An 18,841-nucleotide genomic window follows, 5' to 3' on the forward strand; every position below is an offset into this window, starting at 1 on the left:
ATCTGCATAATGATTTTAGCTTGCATCATGTCTATAGAGCTTAGTTCATGCACTCCTCCTTGGGCTTCCTTCTTCTCAACTGTCGCTCGTTCGACTCCCCATGATTGATGGGTTTGAGCCATATCTTCGATGAGGGCACTAGCTTTAGGATATGGTTTGTTCATCAGAGCACCGCCTGCGGCAGCGTCGATGGTCATCTTTGTGTTGTAATGAAGTCCATTATAGAAGGTTTGAATGATTAACCAATTTTCTAAACTATGATGTGGGCATGCTCGTAACAACTCTTTATATCTCTCCCAAGCTTCGAACAATGATTCTCCTTGGTTTTGGGTAAATCTAGTTATATGGTTTCGAAGAACGGCGGTCTTACTCAGGGGAAAATATCTAGCAAGAAATACTCTTCTAAGGTTATCCCAAGTCGTAATGGAATAGGGTGGAAGGGAATCTAACCATGATAGGGCTTTATGTCTAAGGGAAAAAGGAAATAATCGTAAATGTATTGCCTTAGGAGAAGCTCCATTGGTTTTAAAAGTGTCTTCTAATTGAAGAAATATTTTTAAATGTTGGTTTGGGTTCTCAGTAGCGAGACCTGCGAATTGTCTCTATTGCACTAGTTGCAACAGGGATGGTTTAAGTTCAAAATTATTAGCTGGGATGGTTGGGTTTACTATACTAGAACTAGGTTCTTCATTTGATGGTTGAGCGAAGTCCTTAAGAGGTCTTTGGTTTTGATCTTCGGACATAGCTCTCTTAATTCTATGAAAGAATAAACGTGCGCGAGCGTAATGTTCAGGTTCCGCCAGAGGATATACTAAGCTTAAACTTCCGGTGCTGCGAGTTCTTCGCATTGACCGACGGGAAATAGCCTAAGTCTAAACGATATAACAACAGGGAAATGAAATTTGACGAAATTGGTCCCCGGCAACGGCGCCAAAAACTTGATGCGGTGTTTCGCAAGTATACGAACGCACCAGAGTAATTTAAAAGATTGTCGAATCCACAGAGACCAAGTGTCAATCTATCGTTATCTATTGTTATGGTGTTTACCAAAGGCAATCAAAATAAGTGTTTTTTGGGTGTGCAAGGAAAAGTAAAGTATTGAATAAAGTTCAATTAATAAAGACAAGGTCGAATGTAATTCATGTAATCAATTAATAATCCAAGTACTTGCTAACAGAACAACTTATGGGCAGTGTTTCCTACTTTTAAAAGAACTAATTTAACAGGAATTGTTGCTTTCGCGTATTCAGAACCGAGTTGTACTCCCTAATCAAACCCTCTTATTGTCACTTATAAAAAGGCGCGCATTGCGTTAGAGTAGTAAACCTATTTTTAAGAAATATAGTATCTTGACTAAGTTGAAAAGTATTATAACCTGGACTTCTTAACCAAAAGAGGTTCTCACAAACCAGACTCTAAACTTATAAACGCGTCCGAAAATAGTTTTAAAATCTCTTTTCTTCTTAAGTTAAAAAACTCCTAATGAACTAAACAAAGCGCTTTCGCTGTTTTTGAAATAGTTAAAAACAATTAAGTTTAAATAGACGTTGGACAGCTTTCGATCTTACCCAACGGAATTGAAGTGCGGGAAAACTTAAGTTGAAAGTTAAAATAGCCCTTAAGTGTTTCTACGAACAATTGTACGGATTATCGGTTCAATTACGATCCTTACATTCTAACCTTATAAATTTAGTTAGACATGGTAAAGTAAAAGTGCATTAATTTAAATAAAAGTAGGGCGAGTGCAGAAAGTAAATAAAAGTAGTGCGAGTGCGAGGAAATAAATAAAGTAAAGCGAGTGCGAGGAAATAAATAAAGTAAAGCGAGTGCGAGGAAATAAATAATTTAAAGCGAGTGCGAGGAAATAAATAATTTAAAGTGAGTGCGAGGAAATAAATAAAGTAAAGCGAGTGCGGGAAAATAAATAAGATAAAGACAAGTAATAAAAACCTGCTCCAATTGGAGGGTTGAATAAATTGCAAAGCGGAAATGAAAATGGCGGCAGGATTAACTTCCTTCCAAAGTGCTCCAAATTCGATTACAGACTCTATCACAGACTTGATTACACAATTGTGGTAACACTCGAATGCGAAGCGATTACCACTTTATAATACTGAATATATGCCTAAGTGAAACAAAGTTGCTCTGAGTTTTCCTCTGCTCTAAGTTTGGATGATTGTAAAAGTGATTTCGAGTTTCTATTAATAAGAAAGTAAAAAGATGGAAATGATAAGGATGCCCTTCAACTTAAAAATGGGAGGGAAAACTTTTCCTCTTGTGGCGCCCGCCACAAGGCCAATCTGAGGCGCCTTAGTGGAAGTAGTGGGGAACGTGGCAGTTGAGGGAAGTTGAGCTTGGACACGTCATGGCAGGGTCTATGGCGCCAGCCATGGGGTAGGCCACAAGTACAAAATGCCAAATTTTAGGGTTTTTAGCTCTTTTCACTCCTTTTCTCGATCGGGGCTCCGATTAAAGTAATAACCTGAAAAAAAGAAAAACATAGTAATAACACAACAAAATAGCAATAAAACAACTAGAATGCATATGAAATCGGAGTCGAAAATACGGTAAATTTCAGTGTTATCAGTCTCCGCCTGTGGAAGGGAGACCCTTGATTATGTATCTGACAGTTCTTGAAGACTCTATGGGTTGTGTCCTTGGTCAGCAATACGAATCAGGGAAGAAAGAATATGCCATCTACTATCTGAGTAAGAAGTTCATTGATTGTGAGTCTCGATACTCAATGCTCGAGAAAACATGTTATGCTTTGGCTTGGGCTGCTAAGCGCTTACGCCAGTATATGTTGAATCATACGACTTGGTTGATATCCAAAATGGATCCAATCAAGTATATCTTTGAGAAGCCTGCTTTAACTAGGAGGATTGCCCGTTGGCAGATGCTGTTGTCTGAGGATGATATTGAGTATCGAGCTTAGAAAGCTATTAAAGGATTGCCCGTTGGCGGATGTTGTTGTCTGAGTATGACCACTTGGCACATCAACCAATTGAGGATTATCAGTCAGTTCAGTACGAATTTCCTGATGAGGAGATTCTGTATTTGAAAATGAAAGATTGCGATGAGCCTACGCTCGATGAAGGGCCAGAGCTTGGTTCCCGATGGAGCATGGTGTTTGATGGCGCTGTAAATCAATATGGGAATGGAATTGGGGCAGTGATTATTACTCCTCAGGGCACACATTTTCCTTTTACAGCAAGGCTAACTTTCAAATGCACGAGTAATATGGCGGAGTATGAGGCTTGTATTATGGGTTTAGAAGAATGTATTGATCTTAGGATCAAGCATCTTGATGTTTATGGTGATTCGGCCCTTGTTGTTAATCAGATTAAAGGTGAATGGGAGATGAATCAGCCTGGCCTCATCCCATACAGAGATTATGCGAGGAGGATTTCAACGTTCCTTACTGAGGTTGACTTCTATCATATTCCTCGAGATGAGAATTGGATGGCAGATGCGCTTGCTACACTTGCTTCGATGATTATGGTGAAATTTTGGAATGAAGTCCCCAATATCACTGTGATGCGCTTGGATAGACCAGCTCATATATTTGCAGTAGAAGAAGTTAAGAATGATAAGCCATGGTATTATGACATCAAATGTTTTCTTTAGAGTCAGATTTACCCGCCTGGGGCATCTGTTAAAGATAAGAAGACTTTGAGGAGATTATCTGGCAGTTTTTACCTCAATGGCGAAGTGCTTTACAAGAGGATTTTGACATGGTTCCGCTCAGATGTGTGGATAGACACGAAGCAGACTTGTTGATGACTGAAGTCCATGAGGGTTAATTTGGTACTCATTCCAATGGACATGCCATGGCAAAGAAGATGTTGAGAGCAGACTACTATTGACTGACAATGGAGTCTGACTGTTGCAAATACGTGAAGAAATGCCATAAGTGTCAGATTTATGCGGATAAGATTCATATTCCCCCGACACTTCTGAATATGATTTCATCACCATGGCCTTTCTCTATGTGGGGAATTGACATGATTGGCATGATATAGCCGAAAGCATCCAACGATCACAGATTTATTCTCGTAGCAATTGATTACTTCACCAAGTGGGTTGAAGCAGCATCGTATGCAAACGTGACCAAGCAGGTGGTTGTGAAGTTTATCAGAAGTCAACTCATATGCCGTTATGGTGTGCCAGACAAGATCATTACTGATAATGGATCTAACTTGAACAACAAGATGATGAAAGAGCTGTGTAGCAATTTCAAGATTGCGCATCATAATTCTTCTCCTTATAGAACCAAGATGAATGGGGCTGTTGAAGCTGCTAATAAGAATATTAAGAAGATTATCCAGAAGATGGTTGTTACGTGCAAAGATTGGTATGAGATGCTGCCATTTGCTTTGCATGGCTATCGTACATCCGTCCGCACTTCAAAAGGGGCAACCCCTTTCTCTCTTGTTTATGGCATGGAGGCTGTGCTCCCAGTAGAGGTGGAGATCCCATTAATGAGAGTCTTGATGGAAGCCAAGTTGACCGAGGCTGAATGGGTTCAAAGTTGTTATGACCAGTTGAACTTAATAGAAGAGAAGAGATTAACTGCCATGTGCCATGGTCAGTTGTATCAGCAAAGGATGAAGAAAGCCTTTGATAAGAAGGTTAAGCCTCGTGTGTTCCGAGAAGGTGACCTTGTGCTCAATAAAGTTTTGTCTTTCGTGCCCGATTCCAGGGGCAAGTGGACTCCAAACTATGAAGGTCCATATGTTGTTAAGAGAGCCTTTTCAGGAGGTGCTTTGATACTTACAACTATGGATGGGGATGATTTCACTCGTCCTGTGAATTCAAATGCATTCAAGAAATAATTCGCCTAAAATAAAAACAAAATAGCTCGCTAATTTGAAAACCCGAAAGGGCGGCTTAGGAAAAAATGAGCGTCTCGGTGGATTGAAAACCCAAAAGGGCAATCCAGGCAAAAGTTAGAGACATAAAAAATGAATATATATCCCGCTAGATTGAGTACCTCACCCTGGGGAAATCTAGGCAAAAATTAGGGATTTGGCAAGTAACTACATCCTGACGAGACTTTGTTCTACAGCTGTCATCTGTCAAAGATTTTCGCTCAGTCATCCTCAACTGAAGCTTCAAATACATTGGATTCAGAGTTGGTGAAGAAATGGGCATTATGTTCAATGTAGCCTTTTTTTCCAATATATATCACCAATTTCAAATTTGTAAAGATCCATGGAGTCTTGCCATTTGCAGACTACCATTCCATCAAATAAATTTGAGCCTTTATCCAATTCTTTGCACTCTTATTTGTTTCTATTCAATAAATGTTTGCATGTTTTAATTGATAAATATCATTGTTTTAAATAAAATTTTTGTAAAAAATTGTTTTAAACAAAAGTGAACATTCACAAAAGACTAAAAGGATAATTGGGACGTCTTCAGTGCTCTCCCAAGGATAGTACGATCTCCAAAAGGGTAAGGCATTTGTTCACATTCCTAGCATATATGTTATCCTCTTCATCATCTTTCAGGTTGTCTCCTCCGCGAGTGTAGAAGAAGCTTATGCATCACCAAATTCCCCAGAGAGTCTGGAGCTTTGGTCCTAAGAAGTATATCTCTAATTTCACCACCCAGATCCTCTCGGAATCTGGAATTTGGTCTCAGTCATTTGATTCCCCAGTGAGGATGGATATAGCATTTGTGTTATCAATTATACGGTTGTCATCCCTTGTGTGGATTGACCTAAAATCCCTTATAGATTGATAAATTCATATGCTATCGAGGAAGTTGATTTTCCTTCATTCAGATTGGAAATCCCCACAGAGTAAGCAGGATTTCCCTTTGTGAGAAGTTGGTTTGTAGCTTATCCCCTGTGGATTCACCTACATTAATCTCCAGTAGGTTTGGCTATTGTTCATTCTCAGCAGAGTTGATCCCATTTGACTCCCCAGTACGGTCGCCAGTAGGTTATCTCCAGCCTAGTGCCTACAGGTTGCTCCTGGTTCAATCCTCGACAACTGTTCCCCAGTAGAGTTGCTTGATCAGGAATCTGATTGTTATTGCTTCCTCTTCTTGGATAATTCTTCCCTTAGAGGAGCGGGTGATGAAAATGTTTATCTTACTATCCTCAATGGAGCGTTGTTTCCTCTCTCCTCGGCAGAGATTGTTTCTCCAGCAGTTGAGGAAATATGATGGTTGTTGGAACTTTTGTTTGGTGGTTATTCCCCACAGAGTTTCATCTCCCTCCCTGATAATTTCCCCAGTAGAGTTATTTCTACGACAGATCTTATTTGTGCTTAGCTTCTCCCAACTTAGTGTAGCACCTCAAATTTGCACCCCACATTCATCCATTCATTTCATTTTTTAGGTCATTGACATTACACTAACATTACATTAACATTGCATAGTGTATTGCATCTTGTTAGTCGAGATTGGCATCAAGAGAATTCCTCAGTGCGAAAGAGCAAGGTTTTTCTTGAGATGAAGGCCCTATGGTTGTTTTAGAGAGCTTATATGAGCCAAGGTTCATTTTGAAGTAATTTGACCAGGTGCTAGAGGCTCAAAGTCCACAGTGCAGTTTCAGGTCATCTAGGGCCCATAAAAGTCAACTGCAAGTCAACTGAGGGCCAGGAGGTGGAGAAAGGGTTTGAGAGACTTCGTTCATGTCCAAAAGAGGTTCATTCATCATGGCAAACATCTACCTTGAAGGATTTGAAGCCAGATCAAAAGTTTCCCAAAATGGAAAGTGACCTGTAATTTAAAGTTTCCAAAAATGGCAAGTTTTTGGATCAAATTCAACTTGACTTTCCAACATCAAAGAAGCTTAAAATGAAATTTTGTCCAACATGAAAGTTGAATATCTTTCTCTCCCATTTCCAAAAAGTCCAAGATCATGAGCATGTGATGAATGGTTGAGAAGATATGATCAAATTATTGCCAAGTGTGCATGGAACTTCAACAAGCCATAACTTTTGATCTAAAACTCCAAATTGAGTGCCTCTTTTTGCATAATGCTTGTCATGACCTATATTTTCCAAATCCATCAAGGCATTGCATGAAATTTCATCACATGACCATTTGCTCATTCATGCTCATTTTGGAGGGAAAATCATGAATTTGAATTTGGTGCATCATATGAGCTTTTTAACCATTCCAACATGTTCATAAGATGATTTTAAGTGAAATTGCATGGCCATGTGGTACTGTTCACGTGCATGTTGCATGCATAGGGTGAAAAATCAATTTTTGCACTACACCTTATTTCTCATTAAAATTTCATTAACCATGCTTAATTCTAATTAGCATAGGGATTAGCACATCATATAAAAGGATAATCATAACAAAATTTTCACAATTTCACCATTCTAGATCTAGATTCAAGTTTTCCCTCCAAATTTTCTCTCCACCATAATTCAAAAATTCTCCAAGTAACACTTGATTTTCATTGCATATTCTGGTTTCTTGATCATCATTTGGTAGAATTCAAGCCATTGATTGAAGAAATTGGTGAAGAATCAAGCCATTCCATACATGAACATGAACATGGAGTTTTGAAGATTTAGCTAGATCCAAGCATCTCCAGGCTTCAATTTCAACTTCAGGATTCATAACAAGGTTACTAGAGCTGATCTACACACTTGCCAAGCCTTGAATCTACTACTGCCATTGTTGGAGCTTCAAGAGGTCAGATTTTCGAGTAGCCTAATTCTCCATTTTATTGCTATAATCTTGTAGTTCTTTGCTTCCTGAGCACACTGATATAAAAATCTTGAAAAACGGTTGAGTATTCATGGAGATATGATGAATTGAAGTTTTAGATGCAAAAAAGTTTTAGCTCGATTCGCATGATATACAATGTTTTAGGCCAAAATAATGATGGATTTGGATTGTGCATGCCATAAGCTTTCGAATGATGTATTGGTTCGTGAGTTCTGCAAAAATTTCCGCCGCGTGGTAATGTAGCACCACATTCTTCATGAAGAAGACGGTGGTTTCCTCCGTGAATGAACAGTGTTGTTACCTTCTGCAAAACCCTAATGTGCGCGTCCAAAACGACGTCGTTTTGACGTCCCAAGCCTTCACTTCGATTCCCAGCGTTTGCGCTTTCATTTTTTTTAATTTTTCCTTTACTTAGTGAAACGACGCCGTTTCATGTAGCGCTTTGGGCCTCAGTTCGATCCTGGCCTGGCGCAGTTTCCAAATTCCATTATTCTTTTCATTATTTTGCATGTTTTGCAAAGTTTATTTCATTTTATGCATGGTATTCAAAAAATCCTAAAAAATAGAATAATGATCCAAATCATTCCAGATTTTTTTCTACATGATCATATAAATGTCTTCTATTTTTTGATGTGGATTTCTGGAATTGTGCCTGGTTGGAATTTTAATTGTGTTAGACTAATTGAACATGTATGCTTTTGTACCATGCCTCATTCAAATTGATGTGAAATGCTCAATAATGATCCAATTGACATGAAATTTTGTGTGCTGATTCCCAACATGATACATGACATGTGAGATTTAGTTTGGCATTTTTAGCATTTTCCATCTCTGTTTTATGCATGTGTTTGTATGGTGTGACAATGTGTGTCACACAATTTGATGTTGATCTTATTCATTTTCATTGCCTTATCAAATGAGCTCCTCTGTTTCCAATTTTTGGCATTATGATTGTGTTTGACATATTGTATGCTCATAAAAATTTCCATGATTGTTTGAGTCATTTCTGTTTTAATATGGAATTTTGATTCTGGTTGACCAATTGTATGCACCTTTTGCTTGCCTTGCCTTCTCTTGGTTGAATGATGACTTTGCTTAATGCTTTTGACTTGGTCCTTTTTAGGACATGTTCTTACTTGTTTAAAGTTGCTTCATGTTGAGTATTAGCTTCTGTTTTGAATTTTTTCTCCACCTTTGACCCTAGGCTTTGCCCTAGGGGTTTTGTACTCATCTTTTGAGTTTTGCATTTCAGGTTCAAGCTTATAGTCCTAAGGGATGATGTTGATCTCATCATTTGAGATGCCTTTACTTTGTCCACTAACCCTTGCTGTTTGTAGGTCATTTGAGATGATGAAACAATTTGAATGCTTGCACATAAAGCTTGCTTATTGTGTATATTGGGAACCACTGTTGTTAACTGTTGATTGTTTGTATGAACATAGTACTGATTGTTTAGCTTTTCTTACAGGTACTTTAGCCGCTTTAAATCATTGCTTGAGTTGCTTTGCTTGTGGTTGACATACCACCTAGGTAACCTCTCTGACTTCATGTAGTCTGGAAGACCTGCTATCTTTGGCAGGCACCTGTCTGAAGCCCTCCTTAAGAGGCAATGTTTGTGGTTGTTTATGTTTGTGCCATGTACTTGAAAGACCTCCTACGTGAAGAGGCATTGGCAGATAGAAGGGATGTGCAATCCATCCCCTGCTATTCAGTTGAGTCTTTCATCTTGCTCGCACTACGTGCTGATGCATTTTGAATAAACACCCAAGATCTTGTATATAGAGTCAGTCAAGTGGAGTAGAGTCCCGCATTCTGGACTCCCACACCTTCATTGATTTGAAGCTCACCCAGACCCGGGTTAAGAGCTATGAGGTTTTACCCTCATTACCTTTTGATCTGCTCACCCTGACGGTCAATGTCAGTGGTTAAGAGCCTTCAGATACCCCTTCTAGTTGGCTTGTCTGTCGAGGTTGATATGACCCCTCGACTAAAGCCCAACCTTGATGTTTGAGCCCCTTGTTGGCGTGTTTACTTCATGCTGTATGTGTTTGTGTGGTGTGATTGTATCCCCATAGGATTGTTAGACTTCGCATAGTCTCGTTTGCATGTCAATTAAGGTAGCACGGTTCCTTCGTCTAGGACTTCCTTTCTTGCGTGAGCTTTCCTAAAACACAAACCAACTTTATCCCCCCTTAAGAACACGTTAACTCCTTCTACTACAGGTGAGTAAGTCTCCCAAGGCCGAGCATCCGGTAGATTGCGTAGTGACGTTGTTCAATTAAAAAACACAAAACAAATAGAAATGGTTTAGCCGAACTACGGCAACTCTGATTCTCATGTGCAGATGAGATACGTAGGCACGAGATGCGATGTCTTGTCGAGTTTGACTAACAACTAACTTTGATCCTTTTCTCTCGCCCTCATTGCGATTGAGACCTTCCCTTTCTCTTGCCCTAGTTGCAATCGAGACCCTTCTGCTTTGTGTGTGCGTTTAGAGTCTGATGTAAGTCCAACGATTGGCATTCGGTTTCCTGTGTGTGTTTGCTTGGAGTCTGACTTAAGTCCAGCGATTGGCAGTCGGTTTCCTGTGTGTGGTTGTTTGTTCGGAGTCTGACGTAAGTCCAGCGATTGGCATTCGGTTTCCCGTGCGTTTCTTTTGTGGAGTTGGATGTAAGCCCAGCGATTCGCATTCCGTTTCCAGTTTGTGTTTGTGTGTTTGCTCTGACGTCTCAGCGTCTCCTTTCTGTGTTGGTTTTGGCGTGCGTTATAAGAGCTACGAGTGCTCTGATTCTTGCTTTGGTTAAAGAAGATACGTATGCATAGGATGCGATATCCTAGCGAGCACGTTTCCTGTATCCCTTTTCCCGTCTTCTTCCATCTGTGTTTTATTCTAGTGTTTGTGCAATTTTGAGCAGTTATTTAGCAACCTTTCTTCTATTCTTTCTGAGCATGGATCCCGTCGAGTACGACGGATGCGTAGGGGTGCTAATACCTTCCCTTCGCATAACCGACTCCCGATCCTATCAATCTCTGGTCGTGAGACCATTCCTTTCCAGGTTTACTTCGAGCGTTTCCTTTCCCTCCTTTGGGATAAATAACGCACGGTGGCGGCTCTGTGTCTTTTTCCCACCGGTTTTTTGCGTAATGCGACAGCTGGCGACTCCACTGGGGACTATAAGAAGTTGACCTCTTGCTGGTCCATCTTCCCTAAGCGAGTCAATCCTAGCGCTCTCTAGGATAGTTGTGGTTGCTTTTGCTGCTTTATTTATTGCATTCATTATTATGTTGTGATTGTATATATGTGCATATGTGTTTGCATGCATCATATTATCATTGTGATGGATTCTGTACAGGTTGGTTCCTCTGATTTGGGGTGGGTGTTCTGAGTGGGGCTAAAACCCAGGCCCGAGTATACACCTAGGATTAGCGTGGTCTCACGTCTCCTCACTTGCTGTATTAACATGTTGTTGCAACGTGACATACCACAGCCGGACGAGGTTCATTTGAGAGAGTTCTTCCGTTTGGAGTATTCCACTCAGGTTGGGTGATCTCATCTGAGCTATTGACTTCGGTGACCGTTCTTTCCCGGATCCTTGGTTTAGACGATCTTATGAGAGCTACAACGGCACACCCGAAAGGGCAAACCCGTTGAGTATCTTATCCGATTGTCGAGATCATTATCCGCCTTAGGATGACCTTATTAGAATTCACCTGTGAGGGGAGGGTTTCATTCTTGCAAGTACAGGTTCCATCAATGATTCTGTGATGGTGACTATGGTTTAGTTGGATTTATGGGTCTCTATTTCTGGACGCCGGAGGTTTGACCTTGGTATTGATCAGAGGGTTCCGTTTATTTCGGATCCCTGGGCTGAATTTGAGGGTACTTGCTCAGATGGTGACTTGGTTCTGAAGTATGGGTTCCAGATGACCTTGGGTTCCGGATGATTTTGATCTGTGGTTTCCGGTGCCGAATTCATGCCGGAGTTTTGATCCTGTGCCATGTGATACTCAGCCAACCTGCCATGGCTTCATCATTTTGCATCATAGCATGTTTATTTTCAAAAAAAATAATGCATAAAAAAATGAAAAAAGTTAACCCGCATATGTATATCCTTTTCAGGATCATTCATGATAAACAACATACACATCATACGCATCATACGCATATCATTCTTGCATTACAGGTGTTCTTGACAAGGTTTCTCATTCTGGTTCCTGTTTTAGGCAGGATTGCTGATCGTCGTCCGCACCGCTACGCTACAAGACTGAATCCACAGAGAAGTAGGGATCAAGTTCAGGCTGAATTGGCAGAGATGAGGGCTAACATGGCCCAATTTATGAGCATGATGCAAGGGGTTGTGCAAGGGCAAGAGGAGCTGCGAGCCTTAGCCCAGAGACAGGAAGTTGTGATTCCACCGGTCAACCGTGCTTCACCAGAGGGAGTCCCTGTTAATGACAACGTTGCTGCTACTATTCCCGTCAATAACTACGTTGTGGGTGATGAATTGAGGGGTATAAGGATCAATGGAAAACCTATTGCTCCTGAGTCTGTTAATGTTAGAGCAACTCGTGCTCCTGTTCTCCATCCTGCTCCGTTGGTTGACAGACAAGAGGATATGTTCACTCTCCTTAGTGATGATGATGAAGTGGGAAGGACTGAAGAGAGGGATAGAAAAGTTGATGCCCTTGCTGAAAAGATCCGTGCCATGGAGTGTCAGAACTCTTTGGGTTTTGATGTAACAAATATGGGCTTGATTGATGGGCTGAGAATCCCTTACATATTCAAGGCGCCATCTTTTGACAAATATAATGGCACTTCTTATCCTCGCACCCATGTGCAGACTTATTACAGGAAGATCTCTGCATACACTGATGACGAGAAGATGTGGATATACTTCTTCCAGGACAACTTGTCTGGAGCGTCCTTGGATTGGTACATGGAGTTGAAGAGAGAATTTGTGAGAAGCTGGGGAGATTTGGGGGAAGCCTTTCTGAGGCAGTATAAGCACAATATGGATATGGCTTCGAGCAGAACACAACTATAGAGCTTGTTCCAAAAGTCTGGTGAAAGCTTCAAAGAGTACGCTCAGAGGTGGCGCAAGTTAGCGGCAAGGGTACAACCTCCGATGTTGGACAGAGAGCTGACCGATATGTTCATTGGAACACTGCAGGGTGTGTTTATGGACCGTATGGGGAGTTGCCCGTTCGGTAGCTTTTCCGATGTGGTTATCTGTGGAGAGAGGACTGAAAGTCTCATCAAAGCCGGTAAGATTCAAGATTCTGGTTCTTCATCTTCGAGTTCTAAGAAACCATTTTCTGGGGCACCCAGAAGGAGAGAAGGTGAAACCAATGCTGTGCACAGTCGGAGGAATATGAACAGAGGGCAGTATCGTCAGGTTGCCGCTGTGACCATCCCAACACCCCAACCTCAACCTCAACAACAACAGCCAAGACAACAACAACAACAGCAACGCCCATTTCAGCCTAGACAGAGAACGCCAGAGCGTCAGTTTGACCCATTGCCCATGACATACGCTGAGTTGTTTCCCGAACTGCTCAGGTTGAAATTTGTTGAGCTTCGTACCATGGCACCATTGACGAGGATACCTGTTGGGTATGATGCCAATGCTCATTGTGATTTTCATTCCGGTGCACCTGGGCATCATATTGAGAATTGTCGGGCTTTCCACCATAAAGTCCAGGATCTGATTAATGCCAAGACAATCAACTTTGCTCGTGTTCCGAATGTTGTGAATAATCCTATGCCTCAGCATGGTGGGCCTAGGGTGAACAATGTGGAAGATGAGGAGGCTTTGGATTTGGTGGTCAGTGTTGATGAGGTTCAGACGTCGCTGATTGTGGTAAAGGAACGTCTGTTGAAAGGGGGAGTGTTCCCGGGCTGTGATGAAGGTTGTTCAGACTGTGATGAACGTGGGAATGGTTGTGAAGAGTTGAGAAGAGGTATCCAGGGTTTGATGGATGATGGTTGCCTACAGTTTGCTCGGGCTGTGAGAGATCGTGGGGTGGTATCAACTGTCACCATTTACTTCAAACCGTCCGAAGGTCCTGGACGTGCTCCGAGAACTGTTAATGCACCCGTAACTGGTGGTACCCCTGTAACTATCTCTGCTCCAGTAACGGTTGGTACTCCTACTACTATTGTTGCTTCTGATAGAAGACATGTTGAGAACAGTAGGGCCGTTCCTTGGAAGTATGATAATGCTTTCCGCAGTAACAGAAGGCCAGAACATCAGAAAAGACCAGTGAATCAGGCTCCTGTAACAATTGGTGTGCCAAGTAGAACTCCTGTAACTGTTGGTCCGGCTGTGGACAATGTGGGAGGACCTGGAGGGTTTACAAGAAGTGGTCGTCTGTTTGCACCACAGACTCTGAGAGATAGAAATGTTGAGGCTCTCGCTAAGGCAAAGGGGAAGTAAGCTGTGGTTGAAGAAGGACCTGTACAGAAGGAGGCGCCTGAGGGTTCCTTTGAGAAAGATGTGGAGGAGTTCATGAAGATCATTAAGAAAAGTGAGTATAAAATCGTAGACCAGCTGAACCAAACTCCTTCGAAAATCTCTATCCTCTCGTTGTTATTGTATTCTGAGGCACACCGTAACGCCTTGCTGAAGATGTTGAATCTTGCTTACGTACCTCAAGAGATTTCAGTCAACCAGCTCGAAGGTGTTATTGCGAATGTGAGCACAAGGCATGGGTTGGGGTTCACAGATCTGGATTTGACGCCTGAAGGTCGCAACCATAACAAAGCGTTGCATATCACCATGGAGTGCAAAGGCGTTGTATTGTCGCATGTGTTGGTTGACACCAGTTCTTCCTTAAATGTGTTGCCCAAGAAGATTTTGAGCAAGATTGATGTTGAAGGGGTTGTTCTCACTCCGAGTGATCTCATCGTCCGTGCTTTTGATGGATCCAAGCGATCAGTCTTCGGTGAAGTCACATTGCCCGTGAAGATTGGCCCAGAAGTGTTCAACATTGTCTTCTATGTGATGGATATTCAACCAGCATATAGTTGTTTATTGGGGCGTCCCTGGATACATGGGGCTGGGGAAGTTTCGTCAACTCTCCATCAGAAGTTGAAATATGTATGGAATGGTCAGGTCGTGACTGTGTGTGGCGAGGAGGACATTCTTGTGAGTCATCTATCCTCTTTCAAGTATGTGGAGATGGATGGCGAGATCCATGAAACTCTGTGCCAAGCGTTCGAGACCATTGCCATTGAGAAAGTGGCTTTCGTCGAGTAGAAGAAGCCAGGTGTCTCAATTGCATCCTACAAGCAGGCTTTGGAGGTTATCAATTCTGGCAAGGCAGAAGGCTGGGGCAAGATGGTTGACCTGCCCGTCAAGGAAGACAAATTCGGTATTGGTTATCAGCCTCTTCAGTCAGAGCAGGGTGTTCAGAAAGGGCCGAGTACCTTCACCAGCGCTGGGTCGATGAATCATGGTGACGTCTTTGCAGTCGGTAGCGAAGAGGGTGACAGTGATTGTGACTGGGACAACTGGGTGCGCCCGTGTGCTCCAGGGGAGATGGTGAACAATTGGACAACCGAAGAAATGGTCCAAGTTACTCTTCAGACAGAGTAATTTTCTTTTGTTTTTCATTTTGCACAAAAACCCTACGCTCTGCCCGGGGCGTAGTGGTTCATTGTAGGGCCACATCATGTTTTGAAATGATTATCATTAATAAAGGACGTTTTGCAAACAAATTTGTGCTCACTGCCTTTCTGTTTTTATTTTCATTTTTCAAAATAATAAAAATGGCAATGTTTTTTTGTTTTTGTGACTTTCTTGAACTCTTTTCTAAAATAAAGCATTAACATGCAGAATCGATCTCGCGAACTCCAATAAAAACAGTTCTGTTATGGCTCAGTATGATTTTGATAATCCCATTTGCCAAGCTTAAGAGGAGAGTGAGGAAGATTGTGAACTCCCCAAGGAATTGGTCAGATTATTGAAGCAGGAAGAAAGGGTCATCCAACCTCATCAGGAAGAGTTGGAAATTATTAACCTTGGTACAGAGGACGCCAAGAGAGAGATCAAAATCGGGGCTGCTTTGAAGAAAAATGTCAAGAGAGGGCTGATCGAGATGCTGAGAGAATATGTGGAGATATTCGCATGGTCGTATCAAGATATGCCTGGGTTGGATACAGATATTGTGGTGCACAGGCTACCTCTCAAAGAAGATTGTCCTTCGGTAAAGCAGAAGCTTCGCAGAACTAGTCCTGATATGGCTGTTAAGATCAAAGAGGAGGTTCAGAAGCAGTTGGATGTGGGTTTTCTTGCGGTTACCAATTATCCCCCGTGGGTGGCCAACATCGTTCCCGTGCCGAAGAAGGATGGCAAAGTCAGGATGTGTGTCGATTACCGGGATTTAAACAGAGCCAGTCCGAAAGATGATTTCCCATTACCTCACATTGATGTATTGGTTGATAATACTGCTCAATCCTCGGTTTTCTCTTTCATGGATGGTTTCTCTGGCTATAATCAGATCAAGATGGCGCCAGAAGACATGGAGAAGACGACGTTCATTACACCTTGGGGCATGTTCTGTTATAAGGTGATGCCATTTGGGCTGAAGAATGCCGGTGCTACCTATCAGAGGGCTATGTCGACTCTCTTTCATGACATGATGCACAAAGAGATTGAAGTGTACGTGGATGATATGATTGCGAAGTCTCAGACAGAAGAGGAGCATCTGGTAAACCTGCAGAAGTTGTCTGACAGACTGAGAAAGTTCAAACTGAGGCTGAATCCAAACAAGTGTACGTTTGGGGTGAGATCCGGGAAGTTGTTGGGCTTCATTGTCAGTGAGAAAGGGATTGAGGTTGATCCAGCAAAAGTGAAAGCTATTCAAGAAATGCCTGAACCAAGAACAGAAAAGCAGGTTCGTGGGTTTTTAGGGAGATTGAACTACATTGCACGGTTTGTATCTCACCTAACGGCCACATGTGAACCAATATTCAAATTGCTAAGAAAAGATCAAGCAATCAGGTGGAATGATGAATGTCAAAAATCTTTTGATAAGATAAAAGAGTATTTGCTGAAACCTCCAATCCTTATACCTCCAGTTCCTGGGAGGCCTCTGATAATGTACCTTTCAGTGACTGAGAACTCGATGGGGTGTGTATTGGGACAGCATGACGAGTCTGGTCGAAAAGAGCATGCAATATACTACCTTAGAAAAAAGTTTACCGACTGTGAAATAAGATATTCCCAGCTCGAGAAAACTTGCTGTGCTTTGGCATGGGCTGCTCGCCGACTGAGACAGTATATGCTGAACCATACTACCTTGTTGATTTCTAAGATGGATCCAGTGAAATACATCTTTGAAAAGCCGGCTCTCACCGGACGTGTGGCTCGTTGGTAGATGATTTTGACTGAGTATGATATCCAGTACACGTCGCAGAAGGCCATCAAGGGTAGTATTCTGTCTGACTACCTTGCCGAGCAACCGATTGATGACTATCAGCCGATGATGTTTGAATTCCCTGATGAAGACATCATGTATCTAAAGATGAAAGATTAGGAATAGCCTCTTGTCGAGGAAGGACCAGATCCTGATGACAAGTGGACACTGATGTTTGATGGGGCAGTTAATGTGAATGGAAACGGTGTTGGGGCAGTACTTATCAATCCTAAGGGTGCTCATTTGCCTTTTTGTGCCAGATTGACCTTTGAGGTAACCAACAATGAGGCTGAGTACGAGGCTTGTATCATGGGGATTGAAGAAGCCATCGATCTAAGGATCAAAACTCTGGACATCTATGGAGATTCCGCTCTAGTAATTAACCAGGTCAATGGAGATTGGAATACTCACCAGCCACATTTGATTCCTTATCGAGATTACACCAGAAGGATCCTGACTTTCTTCAAGACAGTGAAGTTGTATCATGACCCCCGAGACGAAAATCAGATGGTTGACGCCCTGGCCACTTTGTCTTCTATGATCAAAGTACATTGGCAGAATCGTGTGCCACACGTTGCTGTGAATCGACTCGAGAGGCCTGCGTATGTGTTTGCAGCCGAGTCTGTCGTTGATGAGAAGCCGTGGTACTTTGATATTAAGAATTTCCTCAAAAGCCAGAGTATCCTGAGGGAGCATCAAAGAATGACAAGAAGACCCTGAGAAGGCTAGCTGGAAGCTTTTATCTGAATTAGGATGATGTGTTGTACAAGAGGAACTTTGACATGGTTCTGCTCAGATGCGTGGATAGACACGAAGCAGACATGTTGATGCAAGAAGTACACGAGGGGTCTTTCGGTACCCATGCTAGTGGTCATGCAATGTCCAAGAAGTTGTTGAGAGCCGGTTATTACTGGATAACCATGGAATCCGATTGCTTCAAATACGCTCGGAAGTGTCATAAATGTCAGATTTATGCAGATAAAGTGCATGTGCCACCAAGCCCTCTGAATGTTATGAATTCGCCTTGGCCGTTCGCGATGTGGGGCATCGATATGATTGGGAAGATTGAACCTACTGCTTCTAATGGACATCACTTCATCGTGGTTGCGATTGATTACTTCACCAAGTGGGTGGAAGCAGCTTCCTATGCCAATGTTACCAAGCAAGTGGTTGCCCGGTTCATTAAGAAGGAGATTATCTGTCGTTATGGGGTTCCTGAGAGAATCATTACTGACAATGATTCGAATCTCAATAACAAGATGATGAAAGAGATTTGTAAAGATTTCAAAATCGAGCATCACAATTCTTCTCCTTACAAACCAAAGATGAATGGTGTTGTAGAGGCGGCAAACAAGAACATCAAGAAGATTGTGCAGAAGATGGTCGTGACGTACAAGGACTGGCATGAGATGTTGCCTTTCGCTTTGCATGGGTACCGTACCTCAGTACGTACGTCGACCGGGGCAACCCCTTACTCCCTTGTGTATGGTATGGAGGCCGTCCTACCTGTTGAAGTGGAGATTCCTTCTCTGAGAGTCTTGCTGGACGTCAAGCTAGACGAAGCTGAATGGATTCGAACAAGGTTTAATGAGTTGAGCCTTATCGAAGAGAAGCAGTTAGCAGCTGTGTGCCATGGACAACTGTATCAGAGAAGGATGAAGAAGGCCTTTGATCAGAAAGTGCGTCCTCGAAGCTATCAGACAGGTGATTTAGTTTTGAA

At 42.2% G+C, this 18,841-nt stretch overlaps 1 non-coding gene across 1 annotated transcript; it reads left to right on the forward strand.

Moving 5' to 3' along the window:
- The first annotated feature begins 252 nt into the window (after positions 1-252).
- On the forward strand, positions 253-359 carry LOC127125197 (small nucleolar RNA R71). Its single transcript, XR_007804650.1, has one exon. It is a non-coding gene; the product is annotated as a small nucleolar RNA R71 (small nucleolar RNA).
- The last annotated feature ends 18,482 nt before the right edge of the window (positions 360-18,841 follow it).

Source organism: Lathyrus oleraceus, chromosome 2 (assembly GCF_024323335.1).
Source record: "Lathyrus oleraceus cultivar Zhongwan6 chromosome 2, CAAS_Psat_ZW6_1.0, whole genome shotgun sequence".
Lineage (NCBI taxonomy): Eukaryota > Viridiplantae > Streptophyta > Magnoliopsida > Fabales > Fabaceae > Lathyrus > Lathyrus oleraceus.